Here is a 16,665-nt window from a genome sequence, read left to right as displayed (position 1 = left end):
CATCTAGATGAAATTTTGATGAAAGATATAGGGGTTAAAGTTTAATGTGGAAAACTATATATATTTGTAATTGAAGGTCGAAAATAATTCAAATGATAGTGGAAGGATCTATTAGACAAAGGAATAGAAAATAGGGTTTAAAACCAATTCATTCTTATGTTACTTTTCCTTTCCTTTGACCGTCGCAAGATATTGAAAAGAAAGTTGAAGATGGGGGACCAATAATGTAAATTGGTATTTAAACAAATTGATGGTTACGTAACTTTTCCATGTTAACGTAACGTTGTCTATTAATGTCATAGAGGGGTCGAACCGATTCTGGTCCCTCATCCGTTTCCCTCTCGTGCGAATTAAGAAGTGATCCTACACCTTCGGTTCCCGCTTGGCATCGACAGTAAGCGAACAAAAAAAAATCCCGAAACTTTGGCCATCGTTCCAGCAGGCGTCGATCAAGGAGAAGAAGCAAAAAAAACACACGATTGGCGTTGAGGGGGGAGGTTGCGATCGGCTTAGTAGGGGCTGTGGGCTCCGATTTTTGTTTCAAACTCGTTGGATCGATCACACACCTTGGTAATCTCTTGAATCTCCCTTGTGTTATGTTAATTCCTTAATTGGGTTGCAATTAATTTCGACTTTTAGGTTGAATTGCTCCTCAATTGACTTCTTGTACATGATCTCAATCATAGTCTACTGTATGATCGATTTTCAAATGTTCCCTCATATATTGGAATCGGTATTCCTGAATTGATTCCAATCTTGGAGACAAATTGATTTGCTTTAGGAAAATCTTGTTTTTTCTTGTCTTCAAATTTAGTGAATAATTTCCTACATTGAATTCATGTTTTGAGTACCATTTATAACCCTCAAAACAGCCCCTAGAAGTTTCGATATGTGGGAATTTGTGTTGTTGTTTGGCCTAGCAAAGATTTTATCAAAAGACTAGCTTGGAAGTCCTCAAAATTCTTGGTAGTATTGTTTGTATTTTTGGTCTTCAAAACCATGACTTGGAGGCTGAAACAACAAACTTGAAAACAACATAATGAGTGTCTAAAGTTCACTAAAAGTTCATCCCTACATGTATCTTGATTTGAACTAAATGAAGTCTTTATTGGTGTATGTAGATTTTTGGTGTTGGTGCATTAGGGCATCTTACTTTCAATAATCCTTTAGTCAATTCTTGGTCTTTTCATAAACCACTTAATTTATGTCTTAATACCTTCATTCAAGCTTTTGGTGTGTTAAATCATGTGGCTTTAATCCTTTGTCCAAGGTCTTGAATCATACGTTGATTTTTGGCAATTATTGGAAATCTGCACAGCAACTTTGCCCCATCTTGCGAGGGCTGTAGCTTCTAATCTGAGCAGAATTGACCGATTCCCCTCTCTGGATAATATGTAGGAAATCGAGTCTAGTTTTCAGAAAGTCCGGATTCAGCTGAATCGGAGTTACAGATTCTGTTTTATGACCAAAACCCTGAACAATGGTCAAGCTGTGAAACTTAAAAAAAAATATGTAACCCATTAAAAAATTAAAGGTGTTAATGAAACTTGGACCCCATTTTGATGATTGCTTGGTATGTGTGATTATTAGGTGAAAACTTGACAACTTCAAGAAGGGTCAAGGCTTGAATTAGAAAGGAGAACTCGCTTCAAACATAAGGTGAGTCGACAATTTTTGTTGACTTTAGTGCATAATCGGAAACCACATCTCGTATGTAGATTGTTGATGCAAATTAGGATTCATGCTAGATTTTTATAAATGCTTGTGATAATTATTGAAAATATGTTGTTTGCATCTTGTGTGTGGTTATTCCTTGGTATCAGTTGCTATGGTGATATTCATGCTATGAGAACGTTGTAAGTTGCATGCGGATATGATGTTACATGAATCGGTAGTTATATGCTAATGTATGGTGATACCTTAATGAACTTCATTACATGATAATTACTCGTTTAAGTTGTAAGAGTAACATGATTATTATGGTGTATGCATGCTTTTGCGGGGTATAACGATGACATGGGTAGAACCTTGCAAGTCTAATGGGTTGAAAGAGCTTAAGCCATAACGGTGATTAGTTACACGAACTTTTCTAGATGGTCGTGTGACACGTGGTTCGTGTGCACCTCGGTGTACGGGGACTGGAGTGGTGTTGGCTTTATGGTGTGGCCGGATCAAACATCACGTGGGAATCGGGAGGTGTATCGTTGGAATTGGCATCGTTTGTACCGATCCTGAACGACACCGTAAAGTACTTGTACTTTGCAAGTCGGAGTAGCGAAAGTGGAAGTCTTGGGGTTGGTGTATTCGGGTGGAAGTCATGAGCCACTTAGAGCACTAAACTGGCTGAGCACACGAGTAGTGAACGGGGTTAAGTTGTTGGGTAGACCCTTCCTAAGGAACCCCAAAGTAGTTAATCGGTTGAATTAGAAATTACATATAATAAACGGTGAATTAAATTATATGTAATAATCGGTTGAGTTAAGTTGAAAACTATATGATTGAAATAAATTATAATATCATGTTATTTGTTTTCTTGACTATGTTATTATCACGATTTGCATGGATGACCCTTACGGGAATTGTGTGTTCTCTTTTTGGTTGTGTACAAGTTGTCGGCTCACGTGGCAGTTGCTAACACTTGTTTCTTTGTTGGATGCCTTTTGATTGGTACAGGTATCTTAGGAGCATGGCTTGGTGAGGTTGGGTTCTTTTTGGGTAGTTAGTTTTAATAAAGATGCCACCTGAACACATTTGGTTTTTATTTTCCTTTAAACTCCTTTTTGCAATAATTAAATGGTTGAATGTTGTTTATGAAAATGGTAACGTGTGGTTTTGAAAATTTTTTGAATTAAAAAGAAACTAAGTCTTCCGCTAACGTATTTTGTTAAATAAATGTTTTAAAAAGAAAAAAAAATTATGGTGAAAATCACGACGTTACACAAGGTCTGGCCGCACTTGAAGCAACCAGAACCACCCACCCTACACGTCCCCTCGTGCGACCTGTCACACATATGCCGTAGTGGCCTCGACCCTGCTGGCCCTTCCCTCTCGAATCAACAACCTTGGGCCTCTTGCCCAAACCCTCAGCACTCGACAAAAAATCCGGCTTCCTCTTATTCTCCATCTCTAGATCAATCTCCCTCTCCCTAGCTTGAGCTATCATATCCTTTAGCATCTTGCAGTTGGATCAGCTCACAAACTGCCGAATGTCACTCCTCGACATCTCATGATAACGAGCCTTCTTCATATCCTCGTCTGCCATATATTGCGGAACCAGAAGTTCCTTCTCCCAAAACATTGTGGTGATCTCATCCACGGTCTCCGTAGTCTGGGAGAGATCCTCGAACTCTCGCTCCAATTGTTGTACCACAATCACTGGTGCAAACTCAGCTCGGAACCTAGTCGAGAAATCATCCCAAGTCATCACATCAGCAACATCATCACCCACCACACGTCCACCTCCTCCCACCAATACCGTGTCGTGTCCTTTAGAAGGCAAGAAGCTAGTCTGACCTTGTCCCTCTCAGGACAACGGCTGATACGGAAGGCGTTAGCAACATCTACTAATCACCTCCTGCTTGCAATCGGGCCCCCCCCCCCCCCCGTGATAATTCGGAGCTCCACATGCCCCGGAACTCCCTGAAGGTCAACGAATGCGTCCCAACCAAAGCCACAACCTCTATGCGAAAGGCGCTTAACCGCTGATCTAGAATCTCCAAAATACCTCCTTGACCGAGCTATAGATCACAGGGGTCTGCTCAAGGATACTTTGAGTAATCTCAGACGAGATGAAATCTCTCGTTTAGTCTTCAAGTTGCATGGCTCCAGATCCTTAGCCCCAACCCTCTCCAGCACCAGAACTGCCAATAGTTCTACGTCGCAGTGTCACCATACTGAAAAAAATAGACCATACAAACCATCAGAATGCTCACCAAAATATATATCGGGGAATCACAACTCCACAAGATCCCTGGTTTCATCGCAGCCCCCCTTTACTCAAGTATGGATCCTCTGCTTTTAGTAGTACGGGACCGTACTACCTTCCACATCTATCTGTACTTTACTCAAGGATTGCCTTGACTCTACCAAGTCACTTTATATCTATACAATTTCCCCTCACATATACAATTCCCATCACTAGATCTCATCCTAGGTTTCCCTAGGGAAAACTCCACACCACTATCTGCCATCAGCTGTAGAATGAACTCCCGCTAACTAACTAGCTCACGAATATAATTACATATTAGTAAAACCAAATAATTCTTCGAATGAGAGGTCTTACACTACAACGGTTGGACTTAGACAAGAACTGCGCAATAGAGTTAAAACCTAACCTTCTAAAATTATTTAGTTCCCATAATATGTAACCTAGCATATTCGCTTACTAGATAGTTGAAACTAGTTAGAACTCCTAAAAGCACAAAGAAAGCAGCATTCTGGCATCAAGTAATTAGAACCAATCATCACCTAACCAGACCATCCTATCACTGACTGATCAGTACTAGCGTGCAAGTCTACAAGCTTATACAATAGGCATACAAAGCCATCTCTCCTAGCATTCTATTATGCAAAAACTAAGCAGATCCTTTGTCCTAACTAGCATGCAATTCACAGATTCACAGATGAAAGCATATAAATAACATGCAGGGGTATTTTGGGAAAACTTACTTGAGCTCGGCTAATTGCATGCACCACACCCTTTCGTATTTTAGAAAAACCCTTTTCTTAAAAAATATACTTCTTTTTGAAATACTTTACCAAATCCTCTGTTTGAGTTCAGACACACCCGGGAGTGTCCCCAAATCTCTCAAACCAAGGCTCTGATATCAACTTCTGACGTCCAAAAAATGTGATCCAAAATTTTCATTTTTAATTTAAATAAAACACTATTCCAAAAGATTGTCCATACAACCCAAATGAAAATAAGTGCATCAAACATCATATCAATCAGAGTAATATCCCAAAAGTGGAAACCATGTGGTGTGTGCAATGCAGTCCTCACAAGCTCTTCCCCTTGGAATCGGAAGTACCTGAAACATAAACTGAAAATCGTAAGCACGAAGCTTAGTGAGTTCCCCAAGATACCGCATACCAAACATAAAACACATAACAGGCCCCACCCAAAGAGTATAATGGGCCCCGTGCAATGAGTATAATGGGCCCTGCCTTAACTTGCATAACGGGCCCTACCAATATACATTTCACATATAATAACAGATAATAGCATACAAGTCATCATTGGGCCCCACCCAATAACATACTAACATATACACATACTAGTGCACAGAGACAATGAGTAATCTAACAGAGCAGATCACAGGTCGGTGTTAGTGCCTTCGACCCGCTAAACATGGTGAGGAAACTCATCTCGCATTGTTAAGTCACAATGAAATCCCTGGCTGCTAATCCGGAAAATCTCCAAGCTATCAATAACCAAAAACACCCAATTAACCACTGGAGTCAAAACTATATTCCTCAGCCCATACTTAGCGTAAAAAGACCATTTTACCCCTAAATATTTTTGGTCCAAGACTTAAACCCAAACTTTCAATCTAAAGGTCCAAAGATCAAATATCCATCCAAGGCCCACATATGGACAAATTCTCCAAATTGGGCCCAAATCCTTCTATGGACCCTACCTTAAGGACCACAAAATTTTCCTAATCCAATATTTTTCATTCATGTGGACCAACAAGGCCCCAAGCCATTAAGTGAAGGGTTTTGAGCCCTATAACAATCCTATGGTGCATATACAACCCTAATGCTTTGGATCTAAGTTTTCTCAAGTTATACATGGAATTTTCATTTTTCCAAAGCATGAACCCTAACTAGCATACAATTTTGAGATTTACAACACAAAACAAGTTAGATGAATACCTCTTGGTTGTAGCTTGTAGAACTTGGCCTTTCAAGAGCTTAGTACCTCAAATATGATACCTTAAATACGTCACAAATATCAAATGCAAGAGGAGGCTTATGAGAGAAAGGTTAGAAAGCACCAAAATCGGCTAGGGTTTCACTTTAGAAATGATTGGTCGATTTTGGGAAGGCTAAGGGTTCAATTTATAGTGTTGAATCCTTAGGGTTTTCATACATAAAACCCTAATTTACTTACGCCTTTAAGTATTCCCATAATCCATATGATAGGCCCTTTGGATTAACTCTTTATGGACTCTCACATAGATTTGTCCATCCCTAATCAACATGGATCATTAGCCAAACTATAAGTATTACTAATTTACCCAATCAGTCCCTGTAAATTTAATCAATGTCTTGTGATCAAAAAATTATTTCCAAATTAATTCTTGACCAATACCAATTAAATAATATAATTTCTCAATTAATATAGATTATTCATATAATATATTAATAAATCACAAATAACCTCTTTCTCAAAAATCCATCCTGTTAATTGCTCTAGTGAAGGCAACCCAAAAGGACCATGCTACTATCAAGTCAAGTACATACCAATTATAGTTATGGGCTTAGACACCTAATCCAACCGTCTCCCACTTGGATAAGTCTAATAGCTATAATTGCCAATGTACCTTCAAATTTTATTTAGCAATCATAGCACTCAAAAGCCGATGTCGAACTCTGACCTAGTCAATAATGCGTCCTTTAGATAAGGGATTATATAATCCTCTGTTCTTCAAGATATCGTGTGGAAAAAGACATGGAATAAAGTCATACTCACTGTCCACCAGTTTGTTTCCGAATTTCTGATTTGTCCGACATAGAACTTAATTGAACACATTAATTGAGTGTTGACCGGGCCTGACACATTAGTCAAAATAAAATCATCGAGGGGCCCATGATGTCGCTTTTAATCCTTTTAGGATAAAAAGAACTGATAAACTTCGAATTATATGCTTGTACTAATTACTTGTTAAATTATACACAACAACACGTTTTATAACATCAAGTTACTGATGCGTTTTCGTACTATCAGTGCACAACCAACTTGTAATCAACAACTCATATATCTTGGTTTGAAGACTATACGATATGATCGTCTCACAATCATTCGTGATAAATTCCATGAAGTGATTCATGTGAGCGTAGGTCTAATCAAATACTCAAATACTCAAATCTTATTTCAGGAGCACTCATGAATGTTGTAGCAAAATTTTACTATGTCTAAACACCTTAGACAATCTACAAGCCAATTGATGACAGTCTAACTTCATAACCTATTTCCAAAGTATGATCGACTGTGGATAATTTGAAAAATCATATTATTCTGGAAGTCGAAACATACAAAAGTGAAACAATAGTAAACAATTGACACAAGATAGTAATTTTACTCATAAATAAAACTCCTTTATTCAATCATCAAATGTCAATTACATTTTATCTATTACAAATTTCTAAATAACCTATCTAATCACTAAAGCTAATATTGTCTCTTAGGCCAATGCTCTTAGCATGCTGCAAATGCTTAACCCTACTTAGTCCCTTCGTAAGGGGATCTGTTGGGTTATCCTCTGATGATACCCTCTTCACTAAGAGGAGTCCCTCTTCTACTCGATGTCTTATGAAGTGATATTTTCTGTCGATGTGCTTGGATCTGCCATGATCCCTCGGTTCCTTATTTAAGGCGACCACACCCTCGTTGTCACAGAAAATATCCATAGGCTCCTTTACAGCTGGTACAACTCCAAGGTCTTTGATGAAGTTCTTCAGCCATATTACCTCCTTCGACGCTTCGTTTGCTGCTATGTACTCTGATTCACACTATGAATCAGCTACAGTCTCCTGTATGGAACTTAACCACATTACTGCTCCTCCATAAATACCCAGCCCGACTGAGAGCGGAAATTGTCTTTGTTGGTCTTAAATTTGTCTTCACTATACCCTGTCACTCTCAAGTCATTACTCCCACCGAGCATAAGTACCCAGTCCTTATTCCTCTGCATGTACTTAAGAATGTTCTTTACTGCAATCTAGTGTGCTCTACCAGGATTCCCTTGATACCGACTAACCATGCTCAAAGCAAAAGCTACATCAGGGCGAGTACATGTCATATCCTACAAGATCGAGCCAACGGCAGAAGCATATGGTACTCAACTCATTTATGCTATTTTGGCATTGGTACTCGGACTCTGAGTCTTACTCAGTTTGGCATTGCTCTGGATAGGCAATTCTCATTTCTTGGAATTCTCCATGTTGAAACGTTTCAACACCTTGTCCAAGTAGGTACTTTGACTAAGTCATATTAATCTTTTACTCCTATTTCACAATATCCTTATCCCCAGAATGTAAGCAGCTTCTTCGAGGTCCTTCATAGTGAAGCACTTCCCAAGCTAACTATACTCCCACTAGCTTTGACATATACGCAGGACTCATCCTCACTTCTCAAAAAACCAAACTCGTTAACTTTCTCATCGAAACAAAGATCCCATCTGCGAGATGCTTTCTTTAATCTATAAATGGGTTTCTCAAGCTTACACACTTTATTAGGGTACTTCGCATCTACAAAACCCTCTGGATGACTCATGTAAACATCCTCAGCCAACATCCCATTAACGAAAGCAGATTTGACATCCATCTGCCATATTTCATAATCATGAAATGCACCTATGGCTAGCATAACCCTTATAGATTTGATCTTCGCTACTAGTGAGAAGGTATCGTCATAGTCAACTATAGGAGTTTGAGTAAAGACCTTCACAACCAATTGTGCCTTATATGTGTGTACTTTCCCATCCATGTCGTTCTTCTTCTTGAAGATCCACTTGCACCCGACCGTCTTATGATCTGGTGTATTTTCAACCAAGTTTCAAACTTGATTGTCATACATGGACTGAATCTTGTTGTCCATTGCCTCGTTCCACATAGCAGACTCAGGGCCCGCCATGGCTTCCTTGTAGTTAGATGACTCATCTAAATTTACCAGTGTACTATCACTGATAAACATAACACCTTCCGTAGAAATATGAAAACCATAAAACTCCGGTGCCATTTTAACTCGAGAGGAATGCCTAATGACTCATTAATTGGTTTAATAGGAGTCTCATCCTCAGGTTAAGTGCTAGTGTTAGAGGTTCCTTTATCGCTTAACTCTTGAAGCTCTTCAAGGTCAATTTGCCTCCCACTGTCCTCTTAGCATATGAGTTCTATTTAACAAAAGACACCCCTTCGTGCTACGAAGACCACGTTCTCACTAGGTTATAGAACAATTATCCAAAGGATTTTTGTGGGTAGCCGATGAAAATAAAACGCTCACTACGAGGTTCGAGCTTGTTATGAGTCTCTCATTTTACGAAAGCCTCGCAACCCCAAACTTTGATATGAGCTAATGAGGGAATCTTCCCAGTCCACATTTCGTGAGGTGTTTTGGCAACCTTCTTAATTGGGACTAGATTAAGAATATCGGCGGAAGTCTCTAAGGCATACCCCCAAAATTAGATAGGTAATGAAGCTCAACTCATCATGGAACGAACCATGTTCAACAAGGTTTGATTGCGCCTTTCAGCCACACCATTAAGCTGTGGTGTCCTAGGTGGCGTCAATTGAGAAACAATTCCACATTCCTTAAGATAGTCGTGAACTCGATACTAAGATATTCATCACCTCGATTGGATAGGAGCATCTTTATCTTCCTGCCCAATTGATTCTCTGTTTCTTGCTTAAACTCTTTGAACTTTTCAAAGGTTTCAACCTTGTGCTTGATTAAGTAGATATATCCATATCTGCTATAATCGCCGGTAAAGGTTACATAGAAACGATTAGCATCCCTTGTGGCGGATCTGAAGGGTCCACATACATTGGTGTGTATGAGATCCAACAAACCCTCACCTCTTTCACAATTACCAGTGAAAGGTGACTTGGTCGTCTTTCCAAGAAAACAAGATTCGCATGTATCATCTGACTTTAAGTCAAATGACTCCAACACTCCATCCTTTTAGAGTTGGGATATGCTCTTCTTGTTGACATGTCCAAGACGACAATGCCACAACCATGCCTTGTCCAAACCATTGGACGAATCAATAACTTGTATGGTATTTTGTGGTCTACTTACTGGCTCTGGCTGATCGTACCCTCTGTAACCTCCTTTATATATTTCAAAAAAAAACTTTTGAAAACCATTTTGAAAATCCCTTCTTGATTTGAGACTGGATTCACATGAATGTTCCTCCAATTCACTCAAACCAAGGCTCTCATACCAACTTGTAACACCCATAAAAATTTAGCCAAATTTAAAACATTTTAATTCATTCAAAAACCATTAAGTTCATACATCTCGTTTTCAAAATAGTTTAAACACCAGAGTATCCCCCAGAACCATATCACATAAATCATAAAACATGAGGAGCGGTACGATCACGCGTTCGCCTTGCCACAATTTTCTGAACTACCTGAAACAATACACTAAACTGTAATCCCGAAATCTTAGTGAGTTACCCCCAAAATACCAACCACGCATAAACATACTCATAACATATCACAAATAGAATAGCCATGCACATCGGGTCTGCTGTGTAATTGGTCCGCCCGCACCGGGCCTTAAGTCCACCTGGTCCACCCTCCGAGTCTAGCTGTGTACATCGAGTCTACAGTGTGATTGGTACGCCCGCACCGGGCCTTCAATTCACCTGGTCCACTCTCTGAGTCTACAGTATGTCTGGTCCGCCCATACCGGGCCTTCAGTCGGCCTGGTCCACTCTTCGAGCCTCGGCACGTCTGGTCCACCCTCTAGGGGCCTTCAGCCTATCTGGACTGCTCGTTGGGCCTTCGAAATACCTGGTCCGCCCTGGGTATGTTGGCCTACAGCACAAAGCAGGACCCACCTCAACCCAACCCCCGTAAAACAACCACGTGCACATAAACAATTAATCACATAACAAATCCTTAACCAGACAAACAGTCTAACAGATCACATAGCATATCAACATCCTAACCAGGATTCCGACCTAACTGGTCACTAGCATAACATCACCCTATATACCGGGTACCGAACTTAACCATGTCAATAGCATAACATTACCCTATATACCGGGTACCGACCTTAACCAGGTCAATAGCATAACATTACCCTAAATATTGGGTACCGACCTTAACTAGGTCACTAACATAACACCATCCTAAATACCAGGATGCAGATCTAGCAAAGCAATAACATAACAAACAATACCCGAATTTCCATCCGATAAAGGGTCGGCCTTGGTACCGTAGACCCTGTCGATATAGTAAAGATAAATCACATGTAATTGCCGACTGAAGAGATAAGACCAAGCTGCTCCGACCACCGACACGATCTTCACCACAGAACACTACCAAAGAACCAATTCAATAAATACCAAAATTACCAAAATACCCTTGAAGTCAAACTGGTCAACTCTTGGTCAAATTCAAAGTCCTCAGTCAAAGTCAACCTTCCTGGTTGATTCTACTCGCCGAGTCAACCCGTCGACTTGTCAAGTTCTTATACTCAGAAACTCCCATAACACGACTCAACTCGCTGAGTCTCCCCAAGACTTGTCGAGTTCAACGATTTCGGAATTCCATCTTGTCCAACTCACTGAGTTGCCAAGCTGACTCACTAATCGAAACCTTTAACCAAAAGAGATTGGGTTCTACGACCAGAATCGTCGAGTCCAAGAACATACTCACCGATTCCAAGGCAATCTTCAACAGAGTTGCCGAGTTGTTCTTCCAACTCGTCGAGTCCATGCACATGTTCATACAACTTATCGAGTACATCCATGTGACTCGCCTAGTCTCTACAGTTCTCAATCCATACAGTGGCTTTTCGAGCCATGCAGGGTCTCCAATCCATAGATCCACTATTCTACAGTCTAACCCTCACATAAAGTTGAAAACTTTACGTGAAACCAAGGAGATATAGGCCCAAAACACACTAGGGCTAGAGTTGAGGACTAGGGGGCTTCACCATCAACTCTTATACAGAAGCTTTATGACATTTTGGACCATCATAAGCCTAGATCTAGAGTAGCAACCTCAGATCGAAACTCCAAACCCGAAATAGATCTTAAACAAAGCTAAGGAACTCCAAATCAACCACCAAGGATGAACCAAAAAGGAAATAGCTTAAGATAATGGTTCCTTGCCTCTAATATGTGCCCAAACTGATGTAGATCCCAGATCTACACAAGCCCCTTGATGCTATCCTCTAATTTCTCAAGCTCCTTCCATCAAATTCCTCTTCCAAGCTCCAATCTCCTCAACAATTGAGTCTCACACAAAAATTAGGGTTTCTGGATCACAAAAGGGTAGCAAAGAGGCTGAGGGTGGGTTATAATGTGTTTTATATAGGGCACAACCCCCGAGATTAGGATATTCTCTCTTCAGCACCAACTCGTCGAGTCCAAGCCGCCGACTCGGCGAGTTGGCCACTTAATCCGCGACAGAATCCCGCTCCGACTCGTCGAGTCCATTTCCTTAATTAACACTTTAAGTCCTTCAATAGCACCTCTGGAATTTGGGGTGTTACAACTCTCCCACACTTAAATTAGGCTTCGTCCTCGAAGCCTAATGCAGTATACGCTTCAGAACAAACCCCTTACACGGCAGACTCCGATTCCTCAATCAACTCATGCTTTTACAAACCCGACTTCTACATCTCTCTTAAAATGGCTTATTCTCACGTAGCATCCTTGCCACTACTCCAAGCCAACCATCGGCCTTTCAACTCAATAACACCACATATTAACCCCGTATCACCCGATGATACTATCCCTCCAAATCAGGAACACACCTTCACGCCCTGCGAATGCTAGATACCACAAACACCCACTAAGCTCTGCCAAGACACTAATCCATCTTCCTTCACCCAAAATTGGCGATAACCCTAATAACTTCCAACCTGGAACGAATCTTGTTCCACCCTCTGGTTCTATCCCTTACACGCTGACAGGATACTGCATCCCTCAGCTCCTATAACCCAACAACCAAACATATCGTGTAACCACTCGTACCTGGCCCAATCAGCCTCGGGCTGGAATACCAAACACACCAGGTCTAATCAATCATTGGGTCCAATCATCCTCGTGATGGAATACCCCAGATTGGATTACCTCCACATACATAACTCAAGCCTCAGAACTAAGGACCTTGTCCTTGCGTCACCCTCGAACCCTTCGGTTCGACACAACGGAGTGGAACCCACTCACACCACGGCCTCCAACCAACTATAAGTGCCACTGAGCTAAACTCTACTCTACACTATCCATGTAGAGCAACTGCTATTCTCGAACTCCCATATACTTTGAATCCGATCACATAACTAACTAGGCTCACGCACAGCCTCCAACCAACTCCATCATCATGATCAATACTTGGGGCCAGACCATATCAAATACCATTGCATGGCGACATATTCACTCATTCTCCTCATACCGATCCACTAACACATACAGTGTCTTCAGCATGACTGGACCGCCTTTCCAGGCCTTCAGCCTATCTGGACCACTATGAGAACCTTCAGCATATCTGGACTGCCCTCCTGGGCCTTCAGCCTGTCTGGACCGATCCCCCAAGCCTTCGGCCTTCAGTCTATCTGGACCACTCAAAACTATCGTACATCACCCTGAGCCATCCTCCCCGGGAATCTCTCCCATGCAGTCTGTTCTAGCCCCCTTAGGGTTCCGAAATCCAGTTCTGTTCCCGGAATCCTTTCCATGGCCTAAACCCAGGCCTCACATCGACCAACTACCTTACCCACAACCATGGTCTGTTCCCTGCCCCACTTGTCTATAACTTGCTCCAATCATGCCACACTCTCGGCTAACAACACTGATAAATCTAAACAACTAACCAACCTTGAATACCTTCTGTTTTACTGGAGAATTTTCCAATTCTCCTAACTTTTGCTGACAAATCGGCATAACCCGATCGACCTTACTTGATAAAGTTCCCTCCTCTTCTCCCGGAACTAAATCCCTCTGGAGTGAGCAATCTCCACACAACACTCTCCCGACATCTCACATCCCGAACTCCAAGGAAGTTCGAATCCCAACTGAACACTTCTCGCATCGCAGTTGCTATTCCTAGAAACGAGATCGTATATCCTATCTTCCGATCACCTATCCTCTTGGATGTTAACCGACTACAACCCCTAACTATTAAGATTCTCAATCATACCATCAATCATGCAAAAAGGCGAACAGATTTACAATACCACATAATCAATAAGATAACAAGATATCAAAATGGAAACATACCTGCAACTGCATCCGACTCTGCCCTGACCTCCTCTGCTGTAAGCTGGAAAGCACGTCCCTGAGCCCTCGGAGGCTCCGCTCCACCCTAACCTCCACCCGTAATCCTCAAAGTGGCCGGTGCTGGAGCCTGCACCGGTCTTGCAACAAGCTGTGGACAGTTGACCCTCAAGTGTCCAACCTGATGACATGATAACAGATCCTCATATCCTGAGTCGGGACTGACTGACGGCAATCCCTCGCATAATGCCCCTCTTTCCCACACTTGCGGCACGCACCACCGGACCTATAAAATCCGACATGACCCTTCCTACACTTCTCACAAGTGCGGTTGCTCTGACCTCCAACCCTAGAGTCAACAGTTTTGGACCGTTTCGGCGTCGACTGCGACTGCACCGGGGCCTGCCTCTGCTCTCGTAACTGCAACTCCATCTCTAACTCCCACCGCCTGGCAGCCTCCTGTAGCTCTAACAAGGTATCACACCTCTGTGTGGACACAAACTGCCTGATGTCCCTCTTGAGCATAGTCAGATATCAGGACATCTGAGCCTGCTCCGAAGCAAACTCCGGGTAAAACATCGCCCTCTCAGTGAACATCCTGGTGATCTCCGTCACCGACTCTGAATCCTGCTTCAGTTCCACGAACTCCTGAGCCAACCTCTCTCTCTCTCTCTCAACCCATGGAACATAACAAGTGTTGAACATCTCCCGGAACTGATCCCACGAAACCGCAGCCCGCTGCGCATCAGAATAAGATCCCATAGTCAACCTCCACCAATCCTTCGCCCCGAGCCTCAAAAGGTTCAGAGCACACCTCACCCTCTGATCCTCATGGCATGAACATGTGAAGAAACAACCCTCCACGTCTGACAACCATCTCATAGCAATGATCGGATCCTGAACTCCATCAAAAGTAGGGGGCTTCGTATTATCGAAGTCCCGATACTAAAAACCTCGACCGGTTCCTCCCCCTGCCGCTGTTACATCCATTGTTGATGTCGCAGCATCCGCCTCCGTAAGAGCTACATAGCGCTCATCAAAGTACTCAACCATGGCGGTCTTGATCGACCCAAACATCTCCGGCAACTCAGCCTAGAACATAGCAGCAACCTCATCATGCAGGATTTCATGAATTCTGGCATTCAACTCGTCCGTACTCATCTGACCAATGACCTTGGGTGGTACTGGTCCATCCTAACCACCCTCTCCTGATCCCTATCCCTAACTGGATCCTGCCTCGAAACGTCTCGTAATCTCCATATTGAAAATACGCCATAAGATATTATGCATTCCTCATAATAACCCCGAGAACTAGCTCCCAACAAAACCCTAGGGTTGTGACTTCCTTGATACACGTATGGGTCCTCTGCTTTCAGTAGTACGGGCCCATACTACCTTCCACACCTACCCATATTTGTATCAAGTATCACCACAACACCCTAACAATAGCATATACATAACGAACACTGGATCCTCACTCCTAGAGGAGCACCACTATCCCATAACCAACCTACCGGTCTCACGTAACCCTCCCATCCATGAAACTTCCACCAACCCTGCAGCACTATTGTATGCTAGTCATACATAACGTTGGACCCTATAGACTTTCGAATATCCAATCCTACCCTAATCTCCCAATCATACAAGAACAGAAACCCTAGGCAAGCAGGCATCATATAATCAGGAAATTCTATCATCCAATTCATGAAGATCCCTAGCCTAGTACTAGCATGCTGTTCTAACATATCTCATAATCAAATAACTTGTATGCTATTTTGGGGTCTACTTACTGGCTCTGGTTGATCGTACCCACTGCATCCTCCTTTACTTATTTCAAAAAAATCTTTTGAAAATCCCTCCTTGATTTGAGACTGGATTAACACGAATGTTCCTCCAATTCACTCAACCTAAGGCTCTGATACCAACTTGTAACACCCATAAAAATTTAGCCAAATTTAAAACATTTTAATTCATTAAAAAACCATTAAGTTCATACATCTCATTTTCAAAATAGTTTCAATATCAGAGTATCCCCCAGAACCATATCATATAAATCATAAAACATGGGGAGCTGTACGATCACGCCTTCGCCTTGCCACGATCTCCTGAACTACCTGAAACAATACACTAAACCGTAAACTCGAAATCTTAGTGAGTTACCCCCAAAATACCAACCACACATAAACATACTTATAACATATCACAAATAGAATAGCTATGCACATCGGGTCTACTGTGTAATTGGTCCGCCCGCACCGGGCCTTCAGTCCACCTGGTCCACCCTCCGAGTCTAGCCGTGTACATCGAGTCTACAGTGTGATTGGTCCGTCCGCACCGGGCCTTCAATTCACCTGGTCCACTCTCTGAGTCTACAGTATGACTGGTCCGCCCACACCGGGCCTTCAGTCGGCCAGGTCCACTCTCCGAGCCTCAGCACGTCTGGTCCGCCCTCTAGGGGCCTTCAGCCTATCCGAACCGCTTG

The 16,665-nt window shown here is 42.2% G+C and overlaps 1 long non-coding RNA gene across 1 annotated transcript; it reads left to right on the top strand.

The window, feature by feature from the left end:
* Positions 1-351: 351 nt before the first annotated feature.
* Positions 352-2,884, top strand: LOC145059265 (uncharacterized). Its single transcript, XR_013686721.1, has 3 exons — positions 352-570; positions 1,591-1,659; positions 2,674-2,884. It is a non-coding gene; the product is annotated as an uncharacterized LOC145059265 (long non-coding RNA).
* Positions 2,885-16,665: the final 13,781 nt, after the last annotated feature.

This window comes from Lactuca serriola, chromosome 6, assembly GCF_051521515.1.
Source record: "Lactuca serriola cultivar US96UC23 chromosome 6, Lser_US96UC23_V15, whole genome shotgun sequence".
Lineage (NCBI taxonomy): Eukaryota > Viridiplantae > Streptophyta > Magnoliopsida > Asterales > Asteraceae > Lactuca > Lactuca serriola.
This window is presented reverse-complemented; position numbering and strand designations above follow the sequence as displayed.